At 39.5% G+C, this 22,725-nt stretch overlaps 1 protein-coding gene across 1 annotated transcript in view; it reads left to right on the top strand.

Moving 5' to 3' along the window:
* Gpc4 (glypican 4) overlaps positions 1-22,725 on the top strand; it is a 113,446-nt gene that overhangs the window by 50,066 nt on the left and 40,655 nt on the right. The window lies entirely within an intron of this gene.

Raw genomic sequence — 22,725 nt, 5'->3', positions numbered from 1 at the left:
AGGAATGGGTTGGCACGAAGAACCACACTACACTCAAAAGCAGAGTGTGGTCATTTTTGTCTTTGATGTTTGGCACTGTGTACCACTGCATTTAGATAAACACTAAATGCTTGTTGATTGGCTAGGGACAGCTGGCGAAAGGCAAGCATGATAATGGTGAGAGGCTGAAACTCTGGAAAAGAGATGAAGTTTAACAATTAGGTGGAAATCACAAGATAACCACCCAAATTATTGCTGAAAGAAAAGAAAATAATAAATAAAAGAGAAATTTGGGAAGTAGAAAAAAAATAATTCCTTGACTATGGGGCTAAAATTCAGTAGCTATTATCAGGGGAAAGGCTTTGCCCGGCAACTGGAATAATGAATAAAGAATTTTTTTCAGAGTGAAAAGACATCAGCAAGCTCCATGACTTTCACAAAGGCCAATTACTGCCTCCCACCATCATTTGAAAAGGACATTCAACTCACCCATGCCAGGCTCCTAAAATAGTTTGATCATGTTTGCACTCAACTGTATTATGAGACTGTCTTGTTATAGCCCAAGACTGTCTTGAATTGCTTAGTGACTAGGAAGCCCACTTTTTAGCTGTGTTCAGAACACTGGGTATTCTTAGATTTTTCAGCTGCATTCATGTCTAGATATCTTGGGATAATTCGTTGTGTTCTGATCCTGAGAGTTGATTATGTGTTCCCTCTACCATTTTTGAAAGATGTAATCACATGAATGTTGTCAAGGCAGAAGGTCTGCCTCTTACTAGTTCATTCTGCTTTTACAATTCTCTCTCTCTCTCTCTCTCTCTCTCTCTCTCTCTCTCTGTGTGTGTGTGTGTGTGTGTGTGTGTGTGTTAAAGTTCAGCATGCAAAATTCTAGGTTGAAAACAGGAAGTAGTGACTAAATTTAAGTATGTTTTCTTACTTGAGGGATTAAAACCCTTGTTTTAGAGTGCTTTGTGTTTTGGTCCTCTCTCCCAATTTGAATGGCTTTGTTCTTTCTGTTCTTCTGAGTAGTAGCAATGCCAGCTTGTGGAGACCAGTGGTGTTAAGTTTCTGTCATTAGCCCACAATGTCTGTGGGCTTTCTTTTAGATGGAGATAGTTGGCTCTTACCAAGCATCCTACTCCCTGATAGCTGCTCAAGAAAATTAGAACCCTAGCCTGGTAGTGGGAGCTTGTCATGATTTAGGAGACTTGTCTGGTTTCGGTGTTTTAAAGAAGTTACTAATATTTTATTCCACATCGGAATAAAAACAAAGTATGTATCATAAACATGTTTGGATAAAGGAAAGGCTTTGGAGGTGGGGTATATGTTCTTAGCAGCAGTAGGGCAATGAGCTATCTAGAAAAGGCAAATTCAGAGCAGCAGAACGTTGACAATATCTGTTTAAGACTGTATATATGGGTTGCGGGGGGAGAAGGTGGCCACTTGGGTCTTCTGTTGGGGATGATAGGAATGGTTTGAGCTTGGTGATAGAAAGCCCTGTGAGTAATCGAAAAGTCACAGAATTGTACACTGACTTTGGGTAAATAGTGAGTTACATTTAAATTTGAAAAAAAAAAAATCTGATGTGGCAAGCAAGCAACATACCCAATAGCACGCTACATTCAAATCATACTTTTTGATTGGCATTATTCTAATGTCTAGTATTAACTAATGTGGGCTTAAAAATGTTACATGGGCTGAAAACATGGAATGCTTCAGTGGTTAAGAGCACTGGTTGCTCTTCCAGAGGACCCCGGTTAGATTCCTGAGGAGTATGTTTTATTTCTTGTTTTAAAAGATGTGTTTCCATTCTCACTCGCCCTCCCCTAAACATCTCGCCTCTGTCAAATGAAAAAGGATGATTTCTCTCAATTTCTCAGTCTGTGACTATTTCCAGGGGGATCTTACCCTCTCCTTTGCTGGTCACAGGTTAGAGAACAAGAGACCAAAGTTTACACCTAGATTAAATGTTGTGATATGTTGGATAAGTTTACTTTACTTTCACCTTTTCTTTCCTTTTTTCTTTTCTTTCTTTCTTCTTTCTTTCTTTTGTTTTCTTCCTTCTTCTTCTTCTTCTTTTTTTTTTTTTGCTTTTTTTTTTTTTTTTTGCTTTTTTTTTTTTTGAGACAGGGTTTCTCTGTGTAGCCCTGTCTGGCCTGTAACTCACTCTCAGAAATCTGCCTGCTTCTGCCTCCCAAGTGCTGTGATTAAAGGCATGTGCCACCATTGCTCAGCTGCCTTTACCATTTCTTAAGGAAATTCATCTTATGGTCTTAAGCTCTGTCTGTGTCTCAGTGGCTTGAAACGCAGTGAGTGAGTGGCCATTCACACACAGCCAGTTTTCCTACTTACATCCCTAGAGTGTAGAGGGAGACTTTGAGAAGTGAGAGAAATCATCCTTTTTCATTTGACAAGGGCGAGGTGTTAAGGGGACGGCGAGTGAGAATGGGAACACATCTTTTAAAACAAAAATAAAACATACTCCTCAGTGGAGTGCAGTTAAAACAGACAGATACTTGTGGTTTTTTGCTGCTGTAGCTGTTGCCACCATTGTAGCCTCCTCTGCCACCAGGCTGGCTCTGTTCTCTTCTCACCTATTTTCTGTGGTGGGAGCAGCTGTGGAGTGGTGGGAGCTGGAGAGGAGGCAGGGAGCCTTGAGGACCACAGCAGTGCCCGTTCTTCCCTCGGAGAGGAAACAAGGAGTTTACAAGCTTTCAGTGAAAAGTCGGCATTGTGCAACTTCTCATGAAATAAATACTGTGTGCCCGCACAGAGGATGCTTGTTCCTTCCAGAAATGCTGGCAGGATTGTAAGCTTTTCATCCCTCCTGTAGCGAGGCATCACTCTGGAGCTTTTAGTGTCTGATCCTGCTAAGAAGTAGGAAATGTTAAGAGGGCATAGTTCTTAAGAAGTGCTCTCCAAATATCAGTACTAAGTGCCATATATGACCACACACACACACACACACACACACACACACACACACACACACACACGAAATGCCATCTGAGATTGGGAGCAGTGATAGGCTCTGCTCAAGTTCCATTTTACGTCAAGGCCACCTAAAACTAAAAAACTACTCATAACTCATCCATCCTCATATAGAACATTTGTATCGTCTGTGTTTTGTCTCAGTTCCAGGGCATGTGACATTTAGTATATTGGCATTTAGAACGTAAAAGAGTGACTCACTGTTTTCTTTCCTGCCCCTTTTCCTGTCAGTCCATTCTTGAAGGTCTTTGCTTCCATCATGTGGAATTTACAGTCCCTTCTTGCAAAGCCAGTTTTAACATCACTTTTTTCTCCTTGACCTTGCAGGCTTTCTCATGCACAGGGATGTGACTTATATAATATAAGCAACTTGTTTTTTTCTTTAAAGAAACTGCTCTTTAGTCCTTCTTGTCACCCAGGCACCATTTTATTCCCTGGAGCACCCGATCCATTTCACGGTGAGTGGGGTGTGTGCCGTCCTGCTTCTGTGGCATGCAGTCTGAGACTGGCTTAGTTCTCTCAAGCACTCTTCTCTTGTTCTGTTCCTGCTTGTGTAGGTTCTGCTCCATTCACCATGCCCAAGTTGCCTCAAGAGGAATGCATTTAGCAGATGTGAAGTGTTCAGCAGATTTTTTTTCCTCTACACACTTGGGAAATTGTGTGTTTGAAGAAATAATTTGAACCCACCCCTTATTATCATGTTCACTTAACTCCTCTTTTAAATCTTCAGGGATTAATTTTTCATCCTTTATTTGCCTTGCTCTGCCAGTCAGTCCTCAGATGTTGTGTCTCTGGCAAGGACATCACACTCAGGTGGCAGGACCACTAATGTCCTCCCTCGGAATAGTCCTTAAGATTCCAAATGTACACCAAGCAAACCGGTTTTCCTTCCAGAATCCTCCCATATAGTTTTCTCTAGAAAACTCTTTTGTGGAAGTCTTTCAAGTTGTACCTTGTATCATGTGTTGGCTTATGTCTTTAAAATGATGACTTGGGTGCAGAATTGCTTAATGGTTAAAGACCTTGCCACAAAGCCTGATGACCTAAATTTGATTCTTAGGACCCACATGGTAGAAAGAGAGAGAACCAAAGCCTACTAAGTTGTCCTTAGACCTCTTCGGACATTTGTGCTCACACACATAGAAATGTGCTCATACACACACGCACACACAAACACACACAGTAAGTGAACATAATTACAATAAATAAATAAATAAAACAATGTCTTAGGTGGCTGACAAGATGGGTTCAGTCAATAGGGGCTGCCACGATCGACTACCTGAGTTCAATCCTGGGAACCCATGTATTAGAAAGAGAAATCAAACTCCAGCAAGTTGTTCTCTGACTCCACGTGTACATGTGCACTGGGGCATGCATGCACACGCACAGACATAAAAAGGAAACAAATACACTGGGAAAAAGTCGTGTCTTAGGATGCAGATGCATTCCTGTGATTCCAGTATTGGGGAGGCGGATCCAAGAGTATAAGGGATCACAAAACCTCTGTGCACCTTTCCTGGTGGTGTGTGGCTCAGTACTTGGGTCAGGCCCTGAGTTTATCTTGAGTACCAGTAAAATAAAATAAAGTTTCTGAAGGAAAAAAAAAAACCAAGAAACTTTGTGTAAGTTATTTTTGTTGTTCCCAAAGATTACTCTTTTAGGCATCAAATTGTCTTTCAAAATATTTCAAACATTTTCCAGGAAAATTGTTTCTAATATATTTGCTCTCCCACCTTATTAAAAAGATAGAAACAACAATCTGGTAAAGAAGACTTGAAATCATCCTTATGAGAGTCAGCTAACAAATGCTGTTATAATGCAGTAATGCCCTCAGGACTCTTTGAAGTATAAGGAACTATGCGCCCCTAAGCTAAGTGGCCCCAGACTGTTCTGCTGCTGTCGCTTCTGCCTGCCTTTTCAGCTGTCACTTCTGCTGTCATTGATTTTGGTCCACTCTTTGTCCCTTTTAAACCCAGGGCAGAACTGAATGTCTAGAAGTCAGATGGCAGAGTTGGTTAAATATGCAACTGAAGTATTTGTGTGCAAAAGAAAAGGCTGTGTCCCAGAGGGTGGCTTCAGCCTTCTACAGTAAATTTCACAGGCTGAATGTTTCTTTTGCCCCCTTTTCTCTGGGAAGGGGTTTTGGGGGGAGTGAAACTAAGGTTTGCTTTGTGTGGGGGTTCATCCCCAAATCTGAATCCATGCTAAGTGAGACATTGCTATAGTTCCTGGGTTGTTTGCTAAGTATCTTTAACATAGCAAGAGGTGATGCAAGGAATAGCTTATTTAATCAAAACAGGTCATATTCTTATTTTCCCATACTGAACCTTAGTTTCTTTCTGTGTACCTTTTATAGCTGTTTGTTTGTTTGAAGGAAATCATCAGTGACCCAGTCTTTTTCTTGACCTCTGATTTTTTATTTCTCTCTTTTAAGCCTTTAAGGAGAGTTCAGTTACAATACACACTAAGCTGCAGTTAGTGACTTTTGTTATATTTTTAGCATTCTTCATAAATTGTCCTTAATCTGTATACTCTCCTAGCTCCACCTGTTCCATTGCCTCAAGGATAATAGGTGAATGTGAATTTTTCCCCCTTTGCTAAAATTCTGGTTTCCCTCTTCCTCTTAAATCTTTCATTTTGCAAGTGTGTAGTGATTTCAACTTTCTTGTAAAGTTCACCCGAGTGCTTGATATGGAAATGAGTGCTACTGGTTTCTACTTCCCAGGATCCCTTCTGGAACCCTTCTTATGAATAGGAATCACATTGACAAGCACCAGTCTCTTGGGCACAGTAGCTGTTTGTAAAGACAGCCTACACATGTTGGCCAAAACAATTTCACCCTTGAGTTACCTCCAAACTGGCTGGTGGATACCATCTGGTCCCAGTGATTTATCTCCTCCTGCTTGGGTGACTAGATGCAGAGCATCGTGGATACCACAATTTGATCTAGTACCTCTGACCCACTCAGTTTAGTGTTCTGGTTAGAGAATGTGAGTCTCCTTAGAAGACAAAGAAGTCATTCAGTCACTTGACCATCTCCTTTCTAGCCCCATGACTGTGATGAAGTGGTTCCTCTAAATGGCTTCCTCCCTTTGATAAGCCAGAGAGGGAGAGGGAGAGGGAGAGGGAGAGGGAGAGGGAGAGGGAAAGGGGGAGAGGGAGAGAGAGGCAGAGAGAGAGAGAGAGAGAGAGAGAGAGAGAGAGGCCCCGACAGGTATACAATCTCTTATTGTAGTCTTTGGAATCTCTGTAGAAATTGCCCCTGTCTCGTTTTGATTTTGTGTTTAATTTGCTAGGCCTTCTCGGGGGTTTTTCTATCCCCAATCTGAAGTAGGTTTTTGTTTTTTATTAAAACAAAAACATAACTGCTTCTGTCTTTTTCTAAAAAGTAATTTTAACATTTATTATCTGTGTGTGTGTGTGTGTGTGTGTGTGTGTGTGTCTGTGTGTGTAGATCAAAGGGCAGTTGCTGGCATAGGATCTTTTTCTACCATGTGGGTCTCAGATCTAACTCAAGTTGTCAGGCTTGGCAGCAATTACCTCTACCCACTGAGCCATCTCACTGGCCTGTCTTCTGCTTTGTAAACACACTGAAGGTTCTGTTCTTATTCCCTTAACTCCTATGTGCTTAGCAGTCCTTAAACCCAAGGCCTTGTATATACATCCCCCTATGCATACACATTCTTTTTTGAAGATTTATTTTTATTATATTTTAATTATGTGTAAATGCAAGTAGGATAGGTTATGTTGCACATTGGAATCCAGAAGAAGACACTGAGTCCCTTGGAGCTTATGCTTTTCTCCTGTTATATTGTTGAATTTAATAATGCTGTGATTACAATCACACACTTGCTTATCCAGTTTCTTGGTACCCTAAATCCTGTGTACTGTTGGGATTCCAGCCAGAGGACTGCTGAGGTCGCCTGCCTTTGTATACACCTATGAATCTTAGGCACAAATGGGAGAGGGGAAGGGAAGGGAAATCTATAGTACCCGGCTAAAACTAAATAGAAGAAAATCTCTTTGACAAAGATATTTAAGACGAAAAGGGAGTATAAGGAAGTGATCAGGCAGTAAACTGACAGATGCGCTGAGGTCCATAAACTCTCATCAGCAACATCAAAAAAAAAAGAGTGTGTGTGTGTAAAAAAAAAAGGTGCTTAAATGCTAACCAATTGTGTGGAGAGCTGTCATTTCCATCTTTGTTCTCTCTTCCTTTGATGTGATAAGGAACAAAGTCCCTTCATCTCAGGGTGTTTTATTTATTTATATTTTTAGTTGTTATTTGACATACATTTATCCCTAGTAGACAGTCTGAATTTCTGCATCACCTGCTTTGCTTTTGCCTCACAGAACAGAATGTTCTTTCAACAAAATGACTGCTATTAGGAAAAGAGTGGTCATTAGTTGTGGCAGTGCAGTAGGTACATTTTTTTTTGCATGCAAATTTTAAAAGGTCATGTGCATATTTAATAAAATAACAGGAGTGTCCTTTTTCAATCTCTTTCATTTTATTTATAAGTAAGAATATGCTAAGATGCAAAGGAAAAGTATGTAGAAATACTTGGATATTGACACAAAATTTGTCCTCTAGTATATTAGATCAGAGTATGAATTTGCTGATATGAGTCAACTTTCAATCCCTTTTTTCTCATTTAATTTCCAAATTTATAACAACCATTTTAAAACTAAAAATTCTATAGCCTATATTTCATAAGGGGATAGTTTTGTTTTTGAATAAAGTGAAATTCTTGGTCAGCCTCAAATAATGCTTTGAGAGCTAGAGAGATAGCTCAGTGGTTCAAAGTATGTATTGTTCTTGCCAAGGACCCAGGTTTGCTTCCCAGCATCCACATCAGATGGTTCACAACTGTCTAAAACTCACGCTCCATGACATCTTTGGCCTCTGGAGAACACTTAAGCACATTTCGGCATGTGAGCATGTGTGTGTTATACAAGAGCACACACACACACACACACACACACACACACACACACACACATTTAAAATTACAGGGAGCTGGAGTGATGGCTCAGTGGTTAAGAGCACTGACTACTCTTCCAGATGTCCTTAGTTTAGTTCCAATGCCCTCTACTAGGGTTCAGGTGTACACGCAGAGAGAGCATTCATATAAATAAATAAGTCTTTTTTTAAAAAGTACCAAAACAAATCTTTAAAAATAAGCACTTTTAAGGCTACTGATACTAAGACACAAACACATTTTCATCAGTTAAATAACCAGAACCAAGAAGCTAAAAGGAGATACCTATAGTATTTTCTGATGTTGCTGTTCATATGATGGAAGCCAGGACCTTGTGCCGTTAAGCAATTCTTCGATCCCTGAGCTACACACACCCTGTGGATACTATTGACTTAGGGACTATATACCTTTAAATGTGTCCAACATTTCTCCAAAGTAGGCTCTGATCTTCTCCCCAAGTCATACCTGCTAAGCAACAGAATCATGCCTATACTCAAGTCTCTATGCTTCTCATAAAACATGGTGTCTCTGCTAAATGAATATCATCACAGAATTTTAGCCAGATTCTTAATTTAGTTCTAACAAGTGCACTATATGTAGTACACTTCTTGAGCCTCAATCTCCCTGGGCTACTGACATGTTAATTCAGGCTGCTGAGATGGCTGGGGGTTGGGGGGGAGGCAGGCAGGAGAGTAAGGGCATTTCCTGCCTGACATTCTGAGTTCAGTTCCCAGACTCCACACAACAGAAGGAGAGAGCCAACAACCTCAAGTTGCCCTCTGGCCTCCAGAGGTGTCATACCCAAAGCATGCTCACATCCATTTACATACACACAGACATAAAATAAATAAACAAATGTAAAAAGAAATAGCACATGCATGCCATTAGAATTTTAACTGCTAAGCAAAAAAAAAAAAGTTTTATTTTACTTCTAGGGATAGAACTAAAGGCCTCACATTTGCCAAGCATCTGTTTTGCTCCTGCTTTTCCTTGCCCAGGATTTCACTGTGTGGCCCTGGCTGTCCTGGAACTCACTCTGTAGACCAGGCTGGCCTCACACTCAGAGATCCGCCTGCCTCTGCCTCCCAAGTGCTGGGATTAAAGGCGTGCGCCACCACTGCCAGTGTGCTCAGCCTGAAATATTTTTTTTTCAGTAATAAGCTGATTAGTTACTTTTCTCACTGTTGTGCCAAGAATTCTTGACAAGAGTCTTAAGGAAGGGTTTATTTTGGCCAACAGTTTGTCAGTACCCATCATGGAGGGGAACACATGGCAGCAGGAGCACGGGGTAGCTGGTCACATTGCCACACAGTCAGGAAGCAGAGAGAGAAAGAGGATCACTCATGCTCCTGCTCAGCTTGCTGTCTCCTTTGTATTCGGCCTGGAACCTCAGTCCCTGGGATGGTGCCACCCATATTCTCTTCTTCTCTCTTAACCTTTATGGAAACCCTCATGGGCATGCCCACAGGTATGTTTCCATGGTGATTGTCAATTCAGTCGAGCTGACAATGGAGATTAGCCATCATAGACCCTGAAATAATAATTCATTTTATTTGTGGCCAAAAATTACAGAATCCTAGAGATTCATAGCAGACTAATGAAATGATGAACACGCTAAGACCCCATCCTTTTTCTCTTACTAGCAGTCATCAAGCTAAGTAGAAGAAACTCAGTCTCTGCTACCAAGAACCTTTTCTAGTCTGCATATGCATATACAGTGAGACTGAACTATAGTTCACCTCTTTGTGTGCGTGTATGTGTTTATAAGTAAGTGTGTGTGTGGGTGTCAATATCAGGTATCCTCTATTATTTTTTACCTTACAATTAATTTTCTTTGAAACAAGAGGGTTTCTTTAAACCTAGAACTCAACAATTCAGCAAAACTGAATGGCCAGAAAGACCCAGGCATCTACCTGCCTCTGATTTTCTAGCCCCAGGGTTATAATGGTTCATTTCTAAGTTCCTCTGCTTATACTGATGTACTATTAACATGGTAGAGTAGTTGGCAAAGTCCATCTCATTACTATAATCTCCGAGGCAGGCTAGCTTTATAAAGGACAGACATTTCATTAGCTCATAGTTGTAGAGATTCAAAGGTATGGTGCTGGTGTCAGCTTTGCTCTACCAAACACTTCTCGTAGATGGTGTGAGGAGTGAGGAGCTTGTATAGGACAAAGAACTTGCTTCTCATAGGACGCCAAAAAGGCTGGGCTTCCACAGTCTCTCCAGAGAGTCTACCCAAGTGACTTCCTGCTGGGCTTCTTAAAGCTTCACCCCAACTGTGCCACAACTGTGAGCAAGTCTCCAACATATGAGTTCTATGAGACCTCATACTATATTGAGACCCTAGTAGCTAACTGGTATTTATATTGGGCTATGTTCATTGTCATATATTAAAAAGTAGAACCAATAGCATAAACACATAGGTTATATGGTTTTCCATATAACCTAGTTGAACCTACTCTGTTTTGTGCATTTAATTTACAAAACTCAAGGCTCATAATGCTGGACATACATAGTTTTGTCTCAGGTTTAAAATGGTTTTCTGGTCCTACATCGAAACTGAGTAAATTGGATATAGTAAATGTAGATGATTCTGTAATACTGCATGCAATTTAGGATTGTGCTATTTTGGCTTAGTATTAAAACACAAGGTCAGATTGATTCAAAATGTGACATGGGACATTTATACTTCTAGTTAGTGTTTCTTTTAACACTATACTGCAGTGTTGGCATATTTGAGCAGATAATTATGGCATTGACAAGTATTAGCTTTATGATGAGGCCAGGGTTTAGTTCAGTTGTTATTTATTCCCATCCTTGTTGGCATATTTGAGCAGATAATTATGGCATTGACAAGTATTAGCTTTATGATGAGGCCAGGGTTTAGTTCAGTTGTTATTTATTCCCATCCTTGAAGGCAGATTCTAAAAATTGTTCCTTCTTGGTTACCATGGGATCAGAGGAACTACACAGAGGAGGTCACTTCATTTTTTTATTTTCCTTTGAAGTACTTTTAAGTATATTCTTAAAATATATCTTGAATGACATACCATTATTCATTTCCACATAGGATAAAAGATATTCAAGGAGAGGAAGAAAAAACAAGTGTATTAAATGACTTACGCTTTTCTGGCAGAAGGGCCTGCTACAAAAGGCGGTCCTTGATTTTTCCGAATGAGGCTGTATTTATTGCCCTTCTTCTCTAGGAAGGGTCATTTTAATAATTTTTGCTATCACATCAAAGACTCTTCATGATAATTATGCTCAATAATTGCAGTAGTAATGCTGTGTGCCATCTGCAGGCTCTGTGTAATGGAAACTAGGGAGAAAAACAGCCCTGTGCTTGATTCTTTATGGAACCCAAGGCTTTGGTACCAGGTCATCATTTGCATCACTGGGGGTGGGGGGCTCTCTTGTTACTGGTAGCACTAGCTTGTGTGCTTCCCTTTTGTTTCTCTTTCTTTCCTGGCACATCCCAGCCTTTTCTTTTCTTGCTCACTTCTGTCTCTTAGTGACTGCAGTCCTGAACCACCCACTTTCCATGATCATAGCTCATTCTAAATTGACAAAGGGCCAGCCACATTCTGGAAGTGGTAGTTAATTGGAATGTCTTCGGGTTCAAATGATGATGACAATAATTGCTTTATGAATTAATTGTTGGCCCATGACCCCCAAAATTAATGGCAGCCAAGTTGATAGCTTAGAGTAGTGCTACCAGCATGCGCTCACCCTGTTGTTCTAAGCCATGGAAAATTGACTGATAGTCTGAGTTTGTGAGCAGTGGGTCTCAAGTACCTTTGTCTTTATTAGATCCTATGGCAGATGCCACCATTCTGCAGCAATTCCACTTTCAGCCATCTCTGCCCAAAGTGGGAATGGAAACACACAGTCCTTCATTTTTGGTTTCATATACGACAGTCATATAGTAAAGAGAACAAAGACTCTCTGTATATTTGTACTGCCTCTATGGTTGTGTAGTGACTGAGGGATCGCAGTCCGGTTGTATGTGTATCCAAAGATCGCCAGAAATTAAGCAGATCTGTAAGGACTTGAATGCATAGCAAATGAGTGTTTGTCTTTGTTCCTTATAACTTCTGTTTTGTTAGAAAACTATTGATGATGATGATAATGATGATGGATGTGGAACCCAGGGTCTTGTGTATGTACATATATACTAGGAAAGTGATCTATCACTAAACTATATCTCTAGCCAATGTGAATTCAGTTTTTCATGTAAGTAAACACATAAAACCTTGATATAACATTCAAAGGTCTGCCTTCAGATATTCCTTTTCTTTTTCTCAAGATAGGATCTCACTATGAAGCTCTAGCTGGCCTGGCACTCCCTATGTAGACTAGGTTCCCTTTAAACTCACCTGAGAGCCCATGCCTCGGCCTCTCACGTGTTGGGATTAAAGGCGTGCACCAGATGTAGCTCTATTTTCATTTCCATGGGACTTTGGAAACTGAGAAAAAATGGTAGGTACCTCTTTGTGGATGAATTGGATAAGACATCCTTGCATTTGTCTTAAGATATCCTTTTTTTTAAACATTACAGGTCTCAGAAAAAAAAAAAAACGACTGATTCTGGGGTGGTAGAGAGGGTATTGTAAGGAAACTATTACAAACAGAAGATGGACCGATTTGTGTCTTTCTACCATGTTACCATTGACTGAATAATAAACACATAAACAATATCAATTTCATTGCTTTTAATCCACTAAAATTTCTGAATTTTCGAATTTCATTTGCTACTGGTAAAAAATAGACAATTTTAATCAGATCACATTGCATATTATAAATTGTATATAAGTACATATCAACATATATGTTATAGAAAAGATGAAAGGGGCAGGAGGAAGAGGCAGAGAGTTGGTACACATGCAAAGTAATGTCTCTGGAGTGTACAGAGCTAGCAGGTGAGAGCAGTTCAAATGTTCATTTGTTCTTTTCTGATTTAGTTTTAGTTATTGTTTGAGACAAGGTCCCTTGGAGCCCAGTCTAGTTTCTAACTCTGTTAGCATTACTCTATGAAACTGGCCTAAACTCTTGATTATCTGTTTTCTGTGCACTGGTATTGTTTATAGGTGTGTATCAGCACACATGGCTTTCAAATTCCTAAGTAGGCTATATGTCATGGGGAGAGAAACTATACTTGAGCTACATTTCTGAGGATAGAAATGGATGTGTTCCTGTGCCAGTTTTCCTAGGGGATGTTCATGACAAATCATCGGGTAATGAATGGGCCAGTGTGCTTAAGTCTTAGTAGCTCATATCTCATTCTTGGGGTATTCTTGCCTGTATAGTCCAAAGGTCAGGGGACTGGTATTTTATCAGTCTGGTATGATTGATAAGCCTGCATCTCCGGTGTTTCTGCTAAGATTAGATAATATTCACAGGCTTATTTACTGCTTTAGTAAATTAATGTTTCATGACACACTGATGAGTGATGGTGGTTCTTCACTGACCTCAACAAGATGTACAGCCATACTTGGCCAATATGCCAAGTTCAGTGTAGCAACTGAGGTCAAGGCTGTGCCTTTATAAAGTAGAGTAACTTAAAGTCTAGCCCAGCCTGGAAGATATTGCTTTGGACAGTGTGTAGTAACTTAGACCATGTACTCTGCCATCCTCAGAGGGGTTGCATTGCAGTCAGCCTTCTGTGTGGAGGATATCTGGATATCTGCCATGGTTGCCTGAGGATAGGTCTTTGTTTTTTTTTTTTTTTTTTTTTTTGTTGTTGTTGTTTTGTTTTGTTTTTTGTTTTGTTTTTTGTTTTGTTGCTTTCTCTGGGATCATCTGTGATTGCACAGGAGATCTGCTGGGTGCCGAGGAAAGGTTATGTTGCTAATGGCCAGACTTCCCTGACTTGAGGAATTTCCTTGACACTTTGAGCTTAGCCTTATATCTGTCACCTTTCAGAAATGGACCTACCAAGGCCTTAGTCTGTTATGATTGATAAGCCCCGTGCCTCTGGTGTTTCTGCAACCGTGACTCATGGCTTGGAGATGACAGTTGAGATACACTATTGAGCAATACAGAAAAAAGTCATAGCCAGGGGTGTTTCTTTTTTAGGCCACTTTGTTTGTAGCTGAGGCTAGAACAGATGAGAGCAACCTTGGGAGTCAGTGTCTGTTTTCCGTGTTGTCTTTCATTTATCCTCTAAGGAAGGAAACCTTGGAGATTGGGATGGAGGGTAAAGGTGAAAAAGTTCAGAAGAGAAACAGACTCAGAGAAAGTTGTGAGAAGCTTAATTTCATAGGCATTTGGAACAACAGCCGTAGAGCCTCTGTATGTATACTTCAAGGATTTCAAGATCACATGGGGCTCTTTCAGATCACTGTATGGTTCTGAAATCCATAGACAAATTTGGAATTGGATGCCATCAGACTTTCTGTTCAATGAGTTCAGATAAATGTTATAAATAAATTAGGATTTGAGTGAGATTCTCAGAACCAACAAAGTATGTGTCCTTGCCTCAGAGAATCAGTGTCAGGAAAAGTCTTTCTTTAACTGCCCCTAGTTACCCCTCAGGACCCCAACTTGTTTCCTTTGATACTTTTAGTAACACTGTTGAGGGCATATCTGTTGGAGTCTTGAGAGTTATTGGAGCGGTTTGTTGAAATTCTAGTATTGCTCTTTCATATTATTGTCTTGAGTGTTGATTGCTGTCCCTATCATTGAGTCCTAGAGGTAGTGTAGTGGTTGTAAGTGTGTAGAATAGATAAGGAAGACTCAACTGGGCAAACCATTTGACCTGGAGGAATTGAGACAGACAGTGCTCGGTGTAGTAATAAACATCTGTGATTCCAGAGCTTCTGAGTTGAGATGTGAAGTGGACACAAGGGAATTCCAATGAACAGTAAACATAACACACATAGACACTCTCTCTCTCTCTCTCTCTCTCTCTCTCTCTCTCTCTCTCTCTCTCTCTCTTTCTCTCTCTCCATGAGGGTGATTTAGATGCTCACACAATACAATACCAAGGAAATAGCACAGCATAGGTCAATCAGTATGCATTGCAGGCCATTCACTCTGGTTTGGAATACGTGATTTTGAAGTTCAAATGGGGATCTAAGATCCTTATGAACTTGTCATTTAACAAGTAATAAGCAGCCTATTTGGTCTCAATGTGGAGTAAAATTTAAAACTGTTAGGAACTCACCAAAATGAAGGGTGGGCTAATGGCCAGTAACACCACACACACACACACACACACACACACACATACACACACACCAAAGTGATTCTCAGTGAAATATAATAAAGCTGATTGCAGAAATGTGTTTCTCATCGGCTTCCTTCTCTTACCTTGCAGGATTAGTAGACCTAAGAATAATCGGCAGTCTCAAACCTTCCAGAGCTGTATTTTGGCAAGGTTTTTGAAAAATGCTAACTAGCTGTGTTTCTCCTACTGATTGGTAGGTGATCGCAAATCATACATCTGCATAATGACTGTAATTTGTGTGCTTTATTATTGAAGTTTAGGTCAAATGACTTCAGGCTTTCAATGTGCATAGCACGTTATATGCAGTAATTTCACTCCTTTTTGGAAGCAGGGAGGATGGATTAATGTATACGTTCCCCCACCTCCTGGGATTATTAAAACCCTCTGTGATTTGCTTTCTTTGTTTCCATGAAGTTCCTCTGGGGGTTTCTTAGGTGGCCTGAAAAGGCTGAACTTGTATAACAACCTGTATTTTAGCTTGCTTTGTAGCTACATATCCCATCTAGAAAGTGAACTGAAACTATTTTGGTATGTCTTAGACCAACAGCAAGGAATTGTTTTATGTTCACAACAAATAAAAATTAGAAAACGGGTAAGGTAGCAATTGAGAGATTAGGAAAATTGCTCCAGCAAATAATAGCTTAATGTAGCTTTCTAATATTAGAATTACATCAAGTATTGGTCTTTCTAAAAAGCATGTTGAAAGTCATAATCATGGTGCCCCTGGACCTCCGCCTGCCACATGTATTTTATCATTGATTGTTTATTCTTTTAAAGCCAAAATTTACTCTTCTCAAATTTAACTTTTCATTTTAGCAGATAATATAGTGATTTTTGGATATCCAGTTCCCATGTGTCTTCTTATTAATACCTGTCCTTAGTGTAGTACATTCATCCCAACTCATGAGTTAGTACTGATGCTTTACTGTCGACTCAGACCTATACTTCCCTTCACAGCTTTGTAGTGTCCAGTGCCTCTTAATATGCTGGCTATTGTACCTCCTTCACCAAAATCAGTTGTAATCACTCGAGAAAGAAACTGCACACTCCTTCATCATAGATACCCTTTTGTCCTCACCCCCATCCCTTCTATAATAACTGCTAATGTATTTTCTATTTCTAGATTTGCTATTGTTAAACATTTCTTACAAATGTAATCTTGCATGGACTCTTTGACAGGCTCCTTTTACTTGGCAATGTGTGAGCCTAGCCAGGTTGTAACATATATCTGAATTTTACTTGTTCTTATGATGGGATAATATTCTATTATACAGATAGACTGTATTTTGTTGACCCATTCCTCTGCTGACAATAATTAGGTTATTATCAGTGGTGCTGCTTTGAATAGAGACATAACATTTTATGACTTTTCTTAGATTTTTTTTCCTAGTGTCAGTCTCACCTGGGATACTGTATTGTGTTATATCATGTTTCCTTAGCACTCAGGGTTTTGGTGTTTCTGTTTTATTTCTTCCACCCTCTTTTTTCTGCTGCCCTAGATGGGATTCATGGGTGATCAGGCCAAGACTTTGTTTTATTGCTTAAAAAATTAAAAGCTTAAAACCCTATAAAAAAATCTATGAGTTTCATCATGATGCCTTCGTACATTCAGCCCTTGTGCTTTGCTTGGGTCTATCCCCAGTAAGTTTAATTAGTTCCCCTCTCATTAACCCCGTTGTCCCTAATAGTCCTCATTGCAAAACCTAGATAGCCTTGAAGCATCTAAATTATGTAAGGGATTGGCTTTGGCTTAGTTCTCTTAACATGATGATCTTCATGTCTGTTCATTTCTCTGCAAATCATATAATTTTGAAGAGAAACTCCATAGTGTGTGTACACCATCTTGTCTCATCCATATAACTGTTTCTGTATCTTGACTTTGCTTCTGGTGCCTCTAAAATGATTGTGCTTGAATGCCATCTTCATGGTCATATATACACACTACTCAGCTATTAGGTATGGTTTTCCTCCACATTTCTACCTCGTGTTAAAATAACTCTTTTGTCACCTAGTACAGATTGTCACAAATGTGACTAAATCTAGATTGTTGGCTGATTGGATTTTGTTGGTACACACCTGTAATCTTAGTACTTGAGAAAAAGAAAGACTAGGTTCAAGGTCATCTTTGGTGACACAGTTAGAGGCTAGCTTGGGCTATATCAGACCCCTTTTAACACCTGGATCAGCAATAAAACATTTTTTTTTTCATTTTCTTTCTAAACTCTATATCTCATGGGAAACAGTTTTTCTTTGAGAAACTGGTGCAAACTCATTGCCTCTTAACAGTTACACTTAAAATCTATCCCAGTTGTTCTTCTCAATGCATTTCTTACCCTTAGCATTCAGTTTGTATCTCTTTTTTCCAAGTGTGTTTGAGCCGGCCCTTTGCCTATGAGTAGAGAATGTATGCTTTCCCAATCACATGATGTGAGCTAACAGTTTTCTTCTCCATTTAAGAACCCAAATACTAGGGCTGGAGAGATGGCTCATTGGTTAAGAGCACTGACCGCTCTTTCAGAGGACCCTGGTTTGATTCCCAGCAACCACATCACAGCTCACAACTGTCTGCAACTCTTGTTCCAGGGGATCTGACAAACATGCAGTCAAAAAACCAGTGTACATATAATAAAGAACTCAATTTCTCTTTACAACATGTTCCATGGGAAGCTGAGTTAGGAGCATCTGAGCGTAATTGAACATTCTATGACACCCATTTGTGCATCAGTCAGTGTTTGGTAAGAGGAGTAGACGACGGATAAGCAAGAGAAAGAACATACTTTTACAGACTGTTCACTTCAAGTTGCTGTTACTCTGTTACAGGACTGAAGAGATTGCTAATATTCAATGCCTTCTTTTTAAAACATTGATTTCAACTGCCTTAAAAAAAAAAGAACCAATAAACACTCAGCAAGGTTTCATAGTAATTTTTTATGATTGTCTTTGGCTTTGAAAACTAAGGCATTTATTTTAAGACCAAAGAGAAATTACATAGAGCTGGTATGATTAAAAAAAGTTGAGCTCTTTGGAGTGATTTTTTTTTTTTTTATTTCAATGCCGTAGAGTTAAGCTTTAAAAGCATGGTTCATTGGATCTCAATTCAAGCCTCCTAAGACAGGGCTGGGCCACAAGAGAAAAAAAAAAAAGTAATCAAGGACCGCTTACAAAAAGCAACTTAATTTAGTTGCTTCCTTAGAAAATCAAGAAAGTATTCAGCTCACCTGCTTTTTTAAATGAAGAACAAGGAACTCTGAACAAGCACTACAAATAAAAAAATAAAATCAGCCCCTCTGTTTCATAATACATGCAGCTTAATAAGTGGGGTGTGGTAAAAAGAACAATAGGCAGAGTGAAGGCAGGGTAGAGAGCAGCCGGAACATATGAAAGTGATGTGTGTGCATATGAATGTGTATGTGGAATTGTGGAAGGAGGAGATTAAGTAGAGGAAATGGTAGCATGTGGGAAAAATGACAGTTGGGGATCCTAGTTCCCATTTGTCTGAAAACTACTTGAATCCAGAAGCCTATCTATCTATCTATCTTTTGTTTTTTGTTTTTGTTTTTGTCTTTTGGTGGTAGTGGTGGTGGACAATGCTGATTGTAGTTTTGGGAATATGTATCCAATAATGATTCCTTTTTTAAAAAAATCATATCAGGTTTATTTCCACTTATATGTATACTTTCTTTGCCTGTACATATGAATGTGTGCCACATGCATGCCTAGAACCCACAGAGGTCAGAAGAAGGTGTCAGATATCCTGGAACTGGAGTTACAGGTAGGTAGGAGTCACCATGTGGGTGCTGGGAACTGAACCTTCGCCCTCTGCAAGAATAGTCAGTGCTCTTAACCGCTGAGCCGTCTCTCCAGCCCCACTGATGATTCTTTATGCAAGGTGTATATGAGAATCTCATGAGAACCTAGTATACATTGCTTGTATCTAGTGCTGTCTCCCACTGATTGTTCTTGTTCCCAGATCAGCTCATTTGTGACTGAGCTCTCATAGCGTAAAGGAGTTATGACATCTTTTTTAAAATGAGAAATGTATAAGATGACCAGGTTTTAAAAGCAGGTCTCCAGAAAGAAAAAAGGAATTTCACAGCAAACATGTAAGCAGAAAACCATTCATATGTGCTCTGCCTTTCGGATAAGGCATTTTGCTGATTAAAGTATAATTAGTCAGAGGTTTTTTTCTTTTGTTTTGTTGTTTTGTTTTACATTTTCATCTTTTATATGTAGAGGATTGATCCTAGAGCCTTAACGCATGCTAGGTAAACATTCTACCAGTGAGCCACATCCCTGACCATGAAATACTCAAGTTGAGGAGATAAAGCAATGCCTGACAAGGGGAAAGAATACAGTGGGGGGGGGGGTATACATAATAGGAGATCAAACTGGATATATTTTAACTTGTGTCAGGTAATGAGTTTGCATTTGGCCATTCTTTTTTTTTTTTTAATGGTTTTTTTGAGACAGGGTTTCTCTGTGTAGCCCTGGCTGTCCTGGAACTCACTCTGTAGACCAGGCTGGCCTCCAACTCAGAAATCCGCCTGCCTCTGCCTCCCAAGTGCTGGGATTAAAGGCGTGTGCCACCACCGCCCGGCTGCATTTGGCCATTCTTAAAGAAACTGATTGCTTCAGAGTTAGGAAGAGAGTTCTTCACAAAGGAAATGCAGATATCTATTTTGTTACTACATTGGGAAAGGGGACTTGCAATGGGTCTCATACAATCCAAGCCGGTGTCTAGCTCATGATGTCACCAAGATGATGCTTTTCCAGAGGACCCATGGTTCAATTCCCAATACCCACATGGAGGCTCACAAATATCTGTAACTCTAGTTCTAGAATATCTAATGCTTTTTGGGGGGGCTTCTGCAGGCACCTGGCACATAGATGGGACACAGGCATATATGCAGACAAACCATTCACACACATTGAAAAAAATTAAAAGTACTCAATTTTATAAGACACATAAGTATCTGAAAGATGGCTCAGTGAATAAAGATGGTACCAACACACACACACACACACACACACACACAGCCCAAGACACTAAATAAATAAGGGTAAAACTTCTTTTTAAAAGAGGCTTGTTGCTCCAGTGAGTTCTTGGACATTCCTACTGGAACACAGCTATAATTCAAATGTACAAGACCGTGGCCCTTTTCCTCATTGTTCTTCTCAGCAGCATTAACTGCTCATGTCCCTTAATCCTCAGTATGTCTTGGGGTTTAATTTACAAGTATGTCTTAGATTATACAGGTCTTAGAGCTTTTGGCCAAAATGTTAACTTAAATTTTCAAGGAGTGCTTTTTATAAATGGAGACAGAGTGTTGTACAGAAGGCTATATAGCCCAAAGAATTAGTACTCTAAGAATGAGATATCTCAGAGGAAGATGACTTTGGCAATAAACACGTTATCTATGTTTTTACCTTGTTACTCCCCTTTGCACAAGGTGCAAGCCTTCCTCACCAGTGAACTGAGTCTTCCTGGAAAGATCTAACATGAAAGTACACAAGTCAACCTTATGAGGCATTGCCCAAACAATTGTGCTCTCCACTGTTCAAGTATAAGCAGGCCCTCTTAAGGTCCTGCTGAAAGCCTTGGTGGATGTAAGGAGGGTGGAGTGTGTGTGTTTTTATACTTCTCTTTGTAAACATTCAGCAAGGTTACTGGTAAAGCTTGAAGGGTGTGTTATGTCCTCAGTGTAAAAAGTCCTCTAGGCAACTTTGAATTTCTCAATGTCCAAAAAATTAGCATCATTTTCATTGGAGAAGAAGGTTCCTTCCCAATTTCTCACTATGTTCTGCCTTCAAGGTTCATGTGTGCATGTGCCTCTGTGTGTGTGTGTGTGTGTGTATGTGTAAACTCCCACACACATGCCAATTACTGAAGAAAGGGGTCTTTTGCTTTGGTAAGTTTTTATAGCACTCGGTAATTCAATAGATTATCCATTTTACTTGTGTGAACCTGCTAAGATTTGATAGACACCTGACCATGAAGGTGCCTTCAATCCCAACATTTCAGAGGCAAAGATAGGCAGATAAGTTTGAGGCTAGCATGATGACTTCCAGGTCATCCAGAGCCATGCAATTACCTTGTCTTAAAAAAAAAAAAAAGATTGGATCGATATAGCTATTTTTCCAGACTCGTGAGAATTTATTTCTACCTTGAAAATCTTAAACATGACCAATGGAATATTTGTAAGGGCTTGAGAATTAGCTAGACCAGGCTGGCTTTGAACAGAGATTTGTCTGCCTCTGCCTTCTGAGAACTGGGATGATAAAAGTATAGTACTACATACTTGGGGGCCTTTATACTGTTTTATGTGTTTAGACTAATAGAGGAAACTTCAAACTTAAGAGCAGCAGACAGCTGGCTATCTCTGTGTTAATTATGTGTACTGATACCAACAACCTGTAATGAGGGGATTTTGTTTTGGTTTTAAGGAAGGGGTTTCCATTAAACTGAACTTTAGCAACCATAGCCATTGCTTTTTGTTTACTAATGAGATCTAAGATATTCTATAACCTCACTCTAAACTCTGCTTCACAATCTCTAAATTGTTTTTCCACTCTCAGTAGAATTATCTATTATACAAAGCTTTTAGATATCATTAAAGAAGTAATAGTTTCTAGATGGAGATTTGAAGATTGTCCTTTAGTGCTGCACACTTTATTTTTAAAGTAGCAAAAGTCTCCATAACTTCTAATTGCAAATAATGACCAGGAATATCTCTATTTCTCTATCTGTCCATTTCTGTATCTATCTCAATGTATGTATGTATGTATGTATGTATGTATGTATGTATCCATCCTAAGTATGTAATTATTTGTATCTATGCATTAATAACCTAGCATTAATCAGCTGATATGCCAACACTTTTATATTCAGATCCCCTGCCCAACCCCAACACTGCTTTTGTGTCTGTGTTAAGAAAAGACTTGTTTTATGAAAGTACACAAAAGCCAAGCAGTAGAAAGATACATTTGTCATTCCATGGCCCTAGGTTTCTTCAACACACCAATGTGAAGTTTCCAAGTCTCCAGTGGACCCATTCCTGAGATTTCAAATTGAGATGACCTCTCCACTGTTATCTTCCCCGACTCCAGTAGTTGGGACAATAGGTATATATTTCAGGCTCAGGCCCATATTCCTGAGATCTTGATTCTTTTCAGATCCTTCTTTGTTTTATGTAAGTGGACAGCAATAGCAGAGCATTGGAAACAAGTCTTGGTGAAGGTGTTTACAGCTTTATTAAATCTGTAAATATTGAAATTATTCAAGTCATAGTACCTGATGTGGCTTAATTTTGAGCTTCACTGGACCTGTTTGGTCATTATGAGGGATGAAGCTTTGGTTTCATCAAAACATAGTTTTCATTTGGTAGCTAAGGAAGAACAAAGAGAAAAAGCCATAGAAGAACCTATTCAAACCCTTACCTCTAAATTATGGACAGCGTGTAGTTCTAAGAACTTTGATACTTTTGGGGCTAGGTTGCTATTGAATGATCCATCTGATGCTTTTCTTAACTCTAGGCTATATCA

Source organism: Apodemus sylvaticus, chromosome X (genome assembly GCF_947179515.1).
Source record: "Apodemus sylvaticus chromosome X, mApoSyl1.1, whole genome shotgun sequence".
Lineage (NCBI taxonomy): Eukaryota > Metazoa > Chordata > Mammalia > Rodentia > Muridae > Apodemus > Apodemus sylvaticus.
This window is presented reverse-complemented; position numbering and strand designations above follow the sequence as displayed.